The 13,458-nt window shown below is 38.1% G+C and overlaps 1 protein-coding gene and 1 pseudogene across 3 annotated transcripts in view; one reads left to right on the top strand and one right to left on the bottom strand.

Moving 5' to 3' along the window:
- WWP1 (WW domain containing E3 ubiquitin protein ligase 1) overlaps positions 1-13,458 on the top strand; it is a 113,692-nt gene that overhangs the window by 15,409 nt on the left and 84,825 nt on the right. For 2 of the 3 annotated variants that reach the window (XM_047725804.1, XM_047725802.1), the window contains exon 2: positions 6,046-6,141. The exons of the other annotated variant lie outside the window; for it this stretch is intronic. The gene's annotated coding sequence lies outside the window, so the exon portion shown is untranslated. The remainder of the gene's footprint in view (positions 1-6,045; positions 6,142-13,458) is intronic. 3 annotated transcript variants of the gene reach the window in all.
- On the bottom strand, positions 11,100-12,800 carry LOC125097254 (eukaryotic translation initiation factor 4B-like; annotated as a pseudogene).

Here is a 13,458-nt window from a genome sequence, read left to right as displayed (position 1 = left end):
TTCTCACCCATTTCTTTTCTCTGTCTAGCCTCAGTGCAGGCTATTTATGTGTATACCTCTGTTAAATCTCAACAGCCCTGCCTTCTCAGAGCTCTTGTCATTTGTTCTGTGACTTTAGCTTCTTCCTGTCTGAAAATATGTTCAAGTCTCTTCCACCTTCCATCAAAAACAAACCTATGAATACCTCACTTTAACTCTGTATCTTTTTTTTCTTTTACAGTTAAACATCTAAATAGAGGTTTCTTAAGCCATTGGCTTTTGGTCCTACCACTCTGTTAAAATTGCCCTTAAAAATGCCTGCTAAAATCCATATTGTACAGTGGACAGTTTTCTCTTTTTCCTGTCTTACTGTTACCATCTCTCAGAAGCCTTTCCTGGCATTTCTTCACCTCTTCCCACCAAATCTGATTTAGATGCTCCTCTTCTGTACTTCTGTAGTCCTCTGTACAACCCTGTCACTGAGCTTAAAGCTACTGATTTTCATGTCTATTTCCACAGCTAAATTATAAACTCACTGAGAGCAAAGAGCGTATCTCAGATGATTTTTGTATTCCTGCTGTTTAACACATTACCTGAAAACATGTCTGGTATATATACGCTGAATGACTTAATTCAGAAAAATTGTTAAAAGAAATGCCCAATATGTAGTTTGTTTATTGTGTGCTAAGTACTTTTCTTAGCTCTTTGTCAGTATTAACTTACTAACTCATAAGGCGGTAGCTATGAATTCATTTTATAGATTTAAAAACCGAGGCACTGTGAGGTAGAGAAGCTTGCCAAAAGTTGAATGTAGTAGTCAAGTGGAGCCAGAATTTACGTCTAGGCAGTCCAGCTGCTGAATTTACACTCTTAATCACTATCTGCCACTTAGTAAACGTGGGAATAGAAATTAAAATCCAAATTCAAATTAGACTTTGGTAAATGATAGCTTCTTATTTTCAATAGTTTGTTACTTTCCCCAGCTCATTAGAAAAAATTGGGCTACCAAACAGACTGAAGGCTTCTGTAAGTGACAGTCAGTTGTTCACAGGGCTTGATTTTGTTTCTTATAACTTCAAATGTTGCTAGATGTTCAGAGTCAATTAAGTTTGCAATAAGTGTACTTTTTTTTTTTGAAGATTTTATTTACTTATTTATTTGAGAAAGTAGAGAGGGGGAGAGAGAGGGAGAACATGAAAGAGGGAGAGGGAGAAGCAGACTCCCCTGCTGAGCAGGGAGCCCGATGTGGGGCTCAGTCCCAGGACTCTGGGATCATGACCCGAGCCAAAAGCAGATGTTCAACGACTAAGACACCCAGGCGCCCTTGCAATAAGTGTAATTTTTTTTTTTTTTTAATTGTTAACCTCAGACTTGTAAAAGAGCGAAACTGGCACTTCTCTCAGTTCAGAATACAAGTATCGTTGCTGTTTGATCCTCTGGACTGGCCTTTATTTTGGTGTGTCATCATTATTGTTAGTTGAACCTCTAGTCTGCTGTCCAGATCCTATTATTAATTATTTATTATCTTTTTGGGAGGGAATTTGCATTCTGTATAGGCCAACAGACCCTAGAAGTTTTGCTGGCTGGAAGTTTATATGAAACTTATTTTGCTTGGAAGGATGGGTGGTTAATTTTGCTGTGGATAGGTAACTATTTCTCATCAATTGAAGGCAAGCATCTTGAAAAGAGAAGCAGGTTAAGTTACTGTGATCATGTTTGTGCTGTGACAGGAATCTTGCTGGGTGCAATGCAAGGGTATTCTGAAGGCAGGGAAGTAGATGGAATTTGAAGTAACCAGAATCAAGAAATAACTTGATTAGAACTAACTAGAGTGAGAAAAAGAATTAAGTTAAGTAGCGTGACTAGCTATTGGACATGATTTTAATAGAGTAATTTTTGTGTGAAGACAATGAGGAAGTGAATTGCAGGAATTTAATGGGCAGCAGTTCATTAGGGTGTGTGCCATGGTAATTTGAGGAGGCATAGGTTGGATTCAGCAAGGCTTTTGACTGTCTCAGTAAGGGTATACAGTAATAGTGTGACTGTTGATTTGAGGAGGGAAAGAAGTTTGTATTAACTGTATAACCAATGTTTATGTTGGTCATAGAGTAATTTTGAGAGCAGAGAGTTCACATAGTTTGGAAATGGTTAAAATTGGCAAGAGACAGGGAATCTACAGATGGATCAAGATTTAGTGCTTATCAGGAAATAAAAATTGTGGTGTATGGTATTTCAGTGTAAGATTTGTATTTATTTTTGCTTGTTAGCTTGAAGTGTCAGATAACATTAATGAGAGGTAAACTTCTGGATCAGTTTATGGTAAAGCAAGTTTTCTGTGTAATTGCAAGGACTAACACTTAAAAGATACAGTTGAATATAACCACTGTACACAAGAAATTGAGATTTAAAAATAGAGTAAATTTATGAAAGGGAAGATGTGAGATATCTGGAAGAAAAAAGTCAGGAAAAGAGGTCTAGATTTGTTTTTGGTTTTTTGTTGTTTATTTGTTTTTAAAGATTTTATTTGTCAGAGAGAGAGCGTGAGCATAAGCAGGGGGAATGGCAGGCAGAGGGAGAGGGAGAAGTAGGCTCCTCACAGAGCAAGTAGCCTGATAGGGGACTCAATCCCAGGACACTGGGCAGCTGCTTAACCTACTGAGCCACCCAGGTGTCCCAAGAAGTCTAGATTTATGTTGCTGAAAAGTAGAGGTAAAAATTGGAGAATGAGTAAAAACAGAACCAAAAAGTTGGGGGAAAATTAATGTATTTACCTCATCTGGTTGAAAATATGAAATTGAGTGGAGATAAATAATAAGAGCTGGAGATAGTGATTTAGGAAATCTGGCATTTTGATGATAAATACATTTTTTTCATTATTAAAAAAAAAAACTTACTGTGTTCCTTCTGTGAAGTGCCATATTATAGTTCACTAAAAGGAACTTTAAAATTGACTGAAAGTGCAGAAGGATGGAGGAAAGGTGAGTTTATTAGAGCCTGTGATTAGGTAGGCATTTTTAGAGTAAGATAGATACCCAAACCCTAGTCAGAAGTTACAAAGTACCTGTGGATGCCCATCTTTATTTGTCCTTTGTCTGGTAGATACTGCAGGTGCTTTGTAAGTCACTGGAATGACAAAGTTTAAAAGTGTTGATTTTTTTTTTTCCCCCTAACACAATGGCACTTATAAATTATCAGGATGGTGATGTTCCTCTGTTTTGTGTTTAAGAGGATTAATCAGTGATACTTAGGTTGGTGTGGACCAGTAAACTTTTTAAGAAATCAGCTGGCTTGTTTTTTGAAACTGCAAAGAGCTATGAAAACATAGGGTAGTGATGATATTGCCACTAGGTGCTGGTAGAACAAAGAAGCGCTGGAGGGACTGGAGACCCTGAGTTAAGTGGACAGATTGTAAAGGGTGTGTGCGGTGGTAGAACTTTTGGGCCAGCTGCTGGCCAGTGGAATGAGATTGGCCAGTGGAATACAAGGCCCTGGAGTTGTTGGAATACGTGCAGAGACAAGAGTAAGGATGATTGTGTGTGGTGTGGGGAAGAACCATGGGCCTGAGTATTAAGAAGCCATTCAGGAAGTTGGAAATGCTTTTGGATCCTTAGGAGACCACAGTGGTGATTATTTGGAGGGCTAAAAGGCATTAGGTATTGAGAAAACTTCTTGCTCCTTCCTTTTCCCTTCCCCTAACATATAGTCCCAGTGGTGTGATATTGAAGCCTGCTCATGAGTTGTTGTCCCTGTAAAATTGATTTTTCCTTTCTGAATATTTAGGTCATCCAAAAATATAAAATTTAACAGGATGATGCTTTTTTATTATAACATGATTCCACAGAAAAATCTCTTTGAGATACATCAAAAAAGCTGCTTACACAGTTAGAGCCATTATACTGTTTACTAAGGTTACCAAATACCATGGTGTGTCCTGAAATGAGAGGTTTGTGTGGGAACAGAACTAAAACATGGATGGTCCTGGCAAATCTGTGTAAGTCAGTCACCCTCTCATTTACTGTCCCCTTTTATAAGTGAATTGCAATGATCAACAATATCTTTTATAAATGATCTCTATATAGAAGCAACATTCCTATATTATTAAAATTAAATCCCCTACTTTGTAGTCTGTACTTTCAGGAAATACTTATTTTGTGCTTTAGAGTTGCTAAATCTTGGGTATTTTAGGGCAGGAAAGCTGCTTTTTTCATTTGTATATTGGCCACTTTCATTGAGTTTTAAATTTTGTGCCATTGATACAGTAGCTTTGCTTAACTGCAGGCTTTCTAATCCTCCAAGTTCCACATTCATTAGATGGAACATCTCTAGCACCTGATTCTGTACCATCCTGTCTTGTTACTAAAATTTTATTATGTATTAATATTGTCTTCAAAACTAGACTAGTACTGAAGTTGGGATTTTTGTCTTCCACCATTTTTTCCACCATGCCCACTTTACAAACTAGGCAGTCCATTAAGTGTGAAATTGATTCAGGCAGGTAGATATGTGACAGTAGTTTTCTGGCTTTTCCAACTCTTGATCCCATGCATAGCATGCAAAATGGTTCAGATTTGTTGGTCTTTTTTCTTAATATTGCTTCTGAAAGTAAAAGTGTTCTTCACTTAAGAAAGCCAGAGGCGCCTGGGTGGCTCAGTGGGTTAAGCCTCTGCCTTTGGCTCAGGTCATGATCTCAGGGTCCTGGGATTGAGCCCTGCATCGGGCTCTCTGCTCAGCAGGGAGCCTGCCCCCCCCACCTCTCTCTGCCTGCCTCTCTGTCTACTTGTGCTCTCTGTCAAATAAATAAAATTAAAAAAAAAAAAAAAAAGAAGAAAGAAAGAAAGACATCTTGGGACACCTGGGTGGCTCAGTTGGTTAAGTGCCTGCCTTCGGCTTAGGTCCTGTTCCTGGGTCCTGGGACTGAGTCCTGCATCTGGATCCTTGCTCAGCAGGGAGCCTACTTTCCCTGTCTCCGCCTGGTATTCCCCCTGCTAGTATGTGCGTGGTCTCTCTCTATGACAAATAAATAAATGAAATCTTTAAAAAAAAAAAAAAAGCCTGACTTGAAGTAAGTAGGCAATTAAGGTACATCTTCTGAGTGGGGATTCAATAGGCCTATAACCTTGGAGGACTGAAACATAGTTAAGTATCTGTATTCAGGACTCCTTGTTCTTTGCGGTTGAATAATAACTCTTAGACAATTCTGTGGCATTTTTAAAGGCTTGAGCTGGACAAAATCAGCTTACATATAACTGGCCATATCCTCTGGGCATAGTTTATGGCCTAAATTCATTTGGATGAATAACCAGTTTGCTCAAAAGTTCGTTAAAACTCAGACTTTGGCTTTTCCTTTTGCCATAGTTGGTCACACAGCTGTTAAGGGGTAGAATAGGAGATGAAATCAAAATAGTAAGACTGAGGAGTTGGCTCCTAAACTTCATACTGTATTGTCTCGCACAATTTGCTCCTCTTCTCCCTGTCCTAGTTATGGCACCTTAACCCAGATAGTAAAGTGGTAAATTTTAGTTGTTCAGAATCCTTTCTAACTCTCAGCTGTCCCAAAACCATATTTAGTGAGTTTTTTCCCTCATGCTACCTGCTCTGGTTCAGAGAAACTCAAGAAACTCAATATTTTAAATGTAACCCCACTGTTGCCAAAGTTATTTTTCTGAAATGTGATTCTCGTTGTTGAAACCCATTGTTACCTATCACATACTTCTATGATAAACTTCAAACTACTATGCTTGGTATATTTTGAATGCTGTATAAACTATTCCCATAGGATCCTCTACAATTTAGATTGCTCTGTTAGCTTTATCCCTTGATAATATCCTTTACATTTTTCAGGCATTCCAATAGCTCCCTGAATGCTCCATGCCTTCTGTAGTTTTCTCTTAAAGAATTATACTTGAAGACACAGTTCATTCAAAAATTGGTTATCTTCTGTGAACCCTTTCCTGATTCCTGTAATTTGGATTATCCACTTTTTCTTATGTGCCCCAGATGTACTACCTCACATTTCACATTTGTTTCAGTAACTGTTAACACTGAAAGCTATTTATTTGTTTATAGGTTTCTCTCCTCACTAGACTATGAGCTCCTTGAAAGAAGGAATCGTGTCTTACTCATCTTTATATCCCCAGTGTCTAGCACAGTTCCTGGTACATAGTAAGTGATGAACAACTTCTTTTTTAACTAAGATTTTAACTAAGATTTAACTTATTTAGCACTCAGACTCCATATATTGATAGTTAATTATACCTCTCTAGACCTACATTGTCATAAAAAATATGACTATAGACTTAAAACACCTTTGAGGCACCATTTCCTCATCTGTAAAATGAGGGAACAGTGCCTCCCTACTCATACTGCATTATTGTAATGCCAGATTAATGAATATATATAGCAGTACATTGTATTTTAAGTGTCACACAACTTCATCTTATTAAGTGGAGTTTGGGAACTAATTGTATGTTGAATTTGATTATTTTATTTGCTTTGTTCCTTCCCTTTTAGGACAAAAAGGTACCAATTTCGAACAATCTCTGTTGTATTTTGCAGTTTAAAGTTGCAGTTACTGATGATCAGAAGCATGTACTCAAAATAACAAACCCTGTGCTTATTTATCTTCTTTATTCTCAAGCAGTTAACCTTTCTAATGCAGTAATAAAGTTCCTCAATTTTCTTTTAATCTACCTCCAAATGAATTAATATCTTTGCCTTTCCTTAGATCCCTCGTCCTTTGTTTAGAGGAAGAATTGTCTTTTTCTTGGATGACTAATCACATCATCTGTGTGATAGCTATGTCCTTTCCTTCTTTTCCTACATAGGCTACAGACGTACTCCCTTACAATCACACTTGATGAATTAATGATCTGCACTTTATCTACGTCCTTGCCTTCCATGTATTCTTGAAATTTTTAAAAATCCTGTAATTTGAACATGTCGGATTATGTGTAACATACGGAAGTTAATAATAAAAACAAACATTTGGGAACTAACCACTTAAGAACTAACTAGGTGTACCAATACAGTTGAAGAGCTACCTGTGAGCACCTCTGTAACTGCATGTTCCTATTTTTCCCCAACCCCTGAAGTAACTGCTATTCTAGATTTTTTATATCCTCTTTTTAAAATTATAATACCACAAAGGTATTTTTTTGTTCTGAGTTTAATAATTGTTTACAGCTTTTGTAAACTTCGCACAAATGGTATTTTATTATAGAGGAGGACCTGTTTTACAAATCTTTATACGTTCCAAAGGAAACACTCAGTGGTATCATAAAAGAATACATAGAAAAATTTTCAGTGTGCACATCCTAATTTATAACAAAATAGTGGTGGTGACTTATTTTTGGACTGTGTGGTTATTGCTGTGCTACATACAAAATAAAGTGCTTTATCCACAATGTAGAAATGCAGCAGAAGTATTTTCATACACTAGTTTTCTTAGTTTGTGCAGAAATGTTTCGATGAGATTCACAGTGTACTCCTTGGAAGAGTGACAGTATGTCATTTGATTGCCCTTTGGACCTCAGCATTTTAGTGGGTTTCATTCAGTTGTTTGTTAATTGTATAAGCATTTGAGACTCAGGATCCACAATGTTTCCATGTACCTGAATTTCTTTCTCAATCATGGAATTGTATTTTCAAAGGAAATGCATAGGAAAAGATGAGGTCATGATGACTGCCAAAATAATTCATTTCTTTCTTCTTTGTGTTTAAGAGTTGGAAACATTTCTTGGTGACCTCAGTGTAGAATGTTAAATCTTAGAGGTGGGACTGAGTGAGGGGAAGATGTTAATACTCAGAACTCCATTTGTATTTGTATTTGTATTTTTTTTCATTCACTGTCATGTTTCTAAGACCCATTCATGTTGCCTACAGCTGTAGTTCATTCTCACTGCTATATGGTATTCCATTGTGTAAGTCAGCCTAATTCATTTAATTAACCATTTTTCTACCAGTGGACATTTGAGTATTTTTCTTTCTTTCTTCTTCTTTTTTTTTTTTTTTGTTATTTTTAAGTATGCTTATATTTGGCACACAATTACAAAATTTCTGTACTATGTACCTAGAATTGCTCTTTGAAGGACATACAGATTTTCTAGTTGTTTTCCAGCAACTGTACCAATTTTAACACCTGCTAGGAGGATTTTACCAATTTAAATAACTAATAGCAGTCTGTAAGAACACCTTCTTTGCCCTTTTTTTAGTACTGTCAACATTTCTAGTTTTTATCATCCTAGTGAGTTTATTTATTTTTCTGATGAGTTTAAAAATAACAACTCATGTGGTTTTAACTTGTATTTCACTGATGAATAATGTGATTCTCCATCTTTTCATATACTAATTGGCCTTAGAAGTTTCCTTGATCTATAAAATTTCTGTTCAAGTTTTTTGCCCATTTGACTACTTGTGTTGTTTTAATCCTGCTTTTTTTTTTTTTTTAAAAGATTTTATTTATTTATTCGACAGACAGAAATCACAAGTAGGCAGAGAGGCAGGCAGAGAGAGAGAGAGGAGGAAGCAGGCTTGCCGCTGAGCAGAGAGCCTGATGCGGGGCTTCATCCCAGAAACCCTGAGATCATGACCTGAGCTGAAGGCAGAGGCCTTATATCCTGCTTTTGTAGACTTTCTCATGTAGTTTAAATACAAGTCTTGAATCAGCTTTGAGTTTTATAAATATCTTTCCGTTTGTAGCTATCTTTTTAATTTGCTTTATTATGTTTTATGATAAACAGAAGTTCTTGGTTTCCATATAGTCAAAATACTCACACTTTTCTTTTTTGGTTGGTATACTTGTTTAAGAAATCCTTCCCTGGCAGGGCACAAGAAAAATTTTTTTTTGAGTTTTCTGGTCAAATTTCTTCTAAAAATTTTGAAGTTTGTCTTTCATATGTACATCACTAATCCATCTTGAATTGATTTTGTGTATGATGTGAGGATCCAATTTAATTTTTCCATGTAGATAATTTTAGTACTATTTAGTTGTCTCTTTTATTCCTCAGATCTGCATTGTTCTGCTACGTGAGGATATCCTTATGTACCTTGGGTCTCTTTTGGGGTCCCTATTTTGTTTTGTTTTATTTACCCTTCATCAGTCTTGCCAGGCATTTATTTGTTTTAGTGTTTCCTAAGAATTCAAACTTTGTTAATCCTTTTTTTTTCTTTTTCCTTTTTCTTTTTTTTAGATTGTATTTATTTCAGAGCATGTGTGTGAGCAGGGGGAGGGGGAGAGGGAGAAGAGAAACCTAAGCAGACTCTGCTGAGCACAGAGCCCGAAGCAGAGCTCAATACCACTACTCCAAGATTACCAACCAAACTAATCACGAGTCCAATGAGCAACTGACTGAGCCACCCAGGCTCCCTTTTGTTAATCCTTTGTTACCTTTCTTCTACTTCATTAGTTTCATTTCTTTATTATTCTGTATTTTCTGGGGTTTACTCTGTTGATTTCTTTCTAGCTTAAACAAACTGGCCTATTAACTTACTAATTTTCAGCCTTTCTTTTCCTAGTGTAAATCTTTAAGGCCATAGATTTGCCTATAAGTTAACTTTTGTTGTATCCTGTTGTATCCTACAAATTTTTATGTGATACCTTCAGTCCTTAATATTTAAAAAAATTTTTTTCAGCATGGTTTCTTCTGACCCATGAAATATTTAGAAGTTTTATTTTCTATTTGTGTTTTTAAAATTATCTTCCATTATTGCTTTTTTTTTTTAGATTTTATTTATTTGAGAGAGAGAGTGTGCGTGCATGTGCACGCAAGTGGGGGGCAGAGGGAGGCAGAAAAGCAGACTCCCTGCTGAGCAGGGAGCCCAATGCAGGGTTCAAGCCCAGGACCCTGGGATTATGACCTGAGCCAAAGGCAAGCCTTTAACCAACTGAGCCACCCAGGTGCCCTCTATTATTGTGGTTTTTTGTTGTTTTTTTTTTTTTTTAAGTATTTTTTTTTGAAGATTTTATTTATTTATTTGATAGATAGAGATCACAAGTAGGCAGAGAGGCAGGCAGAGAGAGCGAGAGGAGGAAGCAGGCTCCCCGCTGAGCAGAGAGCCCGATGTGGGGCTCGATCCCAGGACCCTGGGATCATGACCTGAGCCGAAGGCAGAGGCTTTAACCCACTGAGCCACCCAGGCGCCCCTGTGTTTTTTGTTTTGTTTTGTGTTTGATCACACGCCTCAGAACAACATTATACATATTCTTTGAATTCATTGAGATTTTCATTATGTCCCAATATGTATTCATTTTCTGTATGTTCATTTATGCTTGAAAAGAATGTTTATTTTCTAATAGCTGGGTGTAAGTCTCTATATATGTTTGTTAAGTCCTTCTTGTTCATCATTTTTTTATTTTTATTTTTTGGTCTATTTAACCTATGAAAAATTGGAGTGTATTGAAATCACCCACAACAATGCCAGTTTGTAAATTTCTTTCTGTAGCTACAAAAATCCTTTGAGGCTTTTTTCCCCTCACCAAGATATGTTGAATTTGTCTGGATATTTTGTCTTGTTTGGATAGATACTTGATTTGCTCAGGAATGTTTCAGGGTAGCTAGAGAGTAGGAAAAAAATGCAGGATGTAGAGGTCTATTCTTTATAAACTTCCCCTTCACTTTAACCTAATCCATCAGCTCGGAGAGTGACATACTTAGAGTACTGAACTTACAGGCTGGGTTCTTCAATTGTCTTTGGCTCAGGTCAGATTTAGACCTTTTTTTTTTTCTCTTTCTCTCCCTTTCTTTTTTTTTTTTTTTTTTTTTTGCGTGGGCTCTAAGCCTATGTGGAGCCCAACACAGGGCTCAAACTTAACAACGATGAGATCAAGACACTTAACTGGGGACGCCTGGGTGGCTCAGTTGGTTAAGCAGCTGCCTTCGGCTCAGGTCATGATCCCAGCGTCCTGGGATCGAGTCCCTCATCGGGCTCCTTGCTTGGCGGGGAGCCTGCTTCTCCCTCTGCCTCTGCCTGCCATTCTGTCTGCCTGTGCTCGCTCTCTCTCCCTCTCTCTCTGACAAATAAATAAAAAAAAAATCTTAAAAAAAAAAAAAAGACACTTAACTGATTGAGCTACCCGAACGCCCCCAGATTTGGAATTTTGATCCTTTTTGCCATGTTTCCTTTCAGACTCGGGCCCTGATGGACTTCCCGCTTCTACCTTTTTGGACACTCATCCCATCTAGTTTATTTTTACCTTTCCAGGTTGATCTTCCGAGATGGTTGAGCTGGAGCTACTTTGCTCTGATCCTTTGTAGGAGATTGCTGTTCTGTTTGAGCTCTGAAATCAAGCTTAAGAATTAACACTTCACTCAAGCATCCACTTTTGATGGAAGGGGCAGCATTACCTTTAGCAGCTGGTCGGGTTTGGGAAGATGAGAAGTTGGAGAGTAGCATTCTTCTGCTGTACGAGTATTTCATTTTCTGGATTTCTCACTTTCTCTCCTTTGTGCCTCCTGCTCTGGCTGCTGATGTAGCTGAAGTCCCAGTTTGAGGTGAGAAACTTCCTGCCCTTGACCATTCTCGTTCCCGAGTTTTTTCACTTTGCCAATTTGAGTGTCTCTTCTAAGGCTGTCATTCTAGTTCTGGTTCATCTAGCTGATGCTGCGATTTCTCCTGTTCTTCCTGGAGCTGCTTTTCAACTTGTTGTTCTCTTATAGCTGGGTTAATAGGCCTTGCTGCTCCAAACATAGAAGCTGCTTGACTAGACTGGGAGGTAGTAGCCAAGGAGTTGTCTTCCTTAGGAGTACTCTGAAGCTTTAGATTCATTTGGTTCTTTAGGATGACCTCTTTGTCATCGCATCTTTAATCATCCCCAGAATAATCATCTTTGGAGCTCCTCAGCTGAACATCATGTCTATCATATTGGTCTTCCTGGTGGTCCCACTTCCTCTGTAGTCATCATCCGTGTTGTACCTACTACCATATATTCTTCTGCTGCTGTTTCATCCTGGAGTCATACCCTCAATCATAGTCTCTGTTAGTAATCATGTTAGTAATCATAGCAATCCTGGCCTCCATAATAATCATGATGTTTGCCTTCAAAGCTGTCATCACCTCTTCTGGGTAGATAGTCACCCAGGCTGTCTGTTTGGGTATTTTGTGAGAAACCTGATTCCTTGCTCCGTCAAGAGAATGAACATCCTTGTCTTTATCTTGAGCTTGGTCAAGAGTGTCCATTGGAATTTTGTTAACCAGAGACTCTTTATTGAGGCTCAGGTTACCAAGCAAGGAAGGCAGGTTCTCAAACTCTATGCAGTCAAAACCTTTCAACCTCTCTGGTTTGCTGGGTTCATATGGTAAATGCACTCCACTGATATTTAATTCTCTTAAGAATTCCTTAATGTGGGGGGCACCTGGGTGGCTCAGTGGGTTAAGGCCTCTGCCTTCGGCTCAGGTCATGATCTCAGGGTCCTGGGATCGAGGCCTGCATCGGGCTCTCTGCTCAGCAGGGAGCTTGCTTCTTCCTCTTTCCCTCTCTGCCTACCTCTCTGCCTACTTGTGATCTCTGTCAAATAGATAAATAAAATCTTTAAAAAAAAAAAAAAGAATTCCTTAATGTGGACTTCTGTCATGTCATCACAAGTTGTGTTCCCTAGAGAAGCAGCAATTTGGCAAGATAGTTCTGCTTGATACTAGCTTGCCAGGCAGCCTGTGGAGCAGTGGTCAGTTGGAGATGCCTTATACATATTGTCATCATTACTGTGCCACGTGGTTGAAACATCTTCCAGATCAGTCCGGCTTACTGGTTTGGGGACAGATATGTTTCCCCCAGCAGTGCTGCCATCCTCAGCCAGGAAGTCTGTTAGGGAGATAGCCTTCCTCATCTTTCTTGCTGAAGCCACTATGTGAGGAAGCATTTTTTTTTTTTTTAACATTTTATTTATTTGAGAGAAGAGAGAGACAGTGAGAGAGAGCATGAGCGAGGAGAAGGTCAGAGGGAGAAACAGACTCCCCGTGGAGCTGGGAGCCTGATGCGGAACTCGATCCCGGGACTCCAGGATCATGACCTGAGCTGAAGGCAGTCACTTAACCAACTGAGCCACCCAGGCGCCCGAGGAAGCATTTTTTTAAAGCATGCAAATTTACAGTTGTAGGTCTACTTATTTATATGTTGTATCATTTTCTTTGTTATCCTTAATAATGCTGTTTGTCTGCTATTATCACTGATCCCAGCTTTCTGTTATATTTGTCTAGTATGTTCTTTTCCCTATTTTGCTTTCATCTGATCAGTATCTTTACTTGATAGGTATCTCTTATCTTTTGAATGTATCTGTGTATTTGTTGTGATTATTTCGATGTTTGGACTCTCTTACTTTGTGCTTTCTGATAGTTTTGGTTATTTATGCTTTTTTTTTTTCCTGTCTAGACTTTTTGGATGGATTGAGTTGTTAGTTTTTAAAAATTTTCTTCTACACTACTAGCTTGGAAATTATAGTCTATTTCTATAATTTTATGATTACCCTTGAAATTCTGCTGGGAATG

This window comes from Lutra lutra, chromosome 4, assembly GCF_902655055.1.
Source record: "Lutra lutra chromosome 4, mLutLut1.2, whole genome shotgun sequence".
In the NCBI taxonomy this organism is placed as follows: Eukaryota; Metazoa; Chordata; class Mammalia; order Carnivora; family Mustelidae; genus Lutra; species Lutra lutra.
The sequence above is the reverse complement of the archived record's forward strand: the minus strand, read 5'-3'. Positions and strand labels throughout refer to the sequence as shown.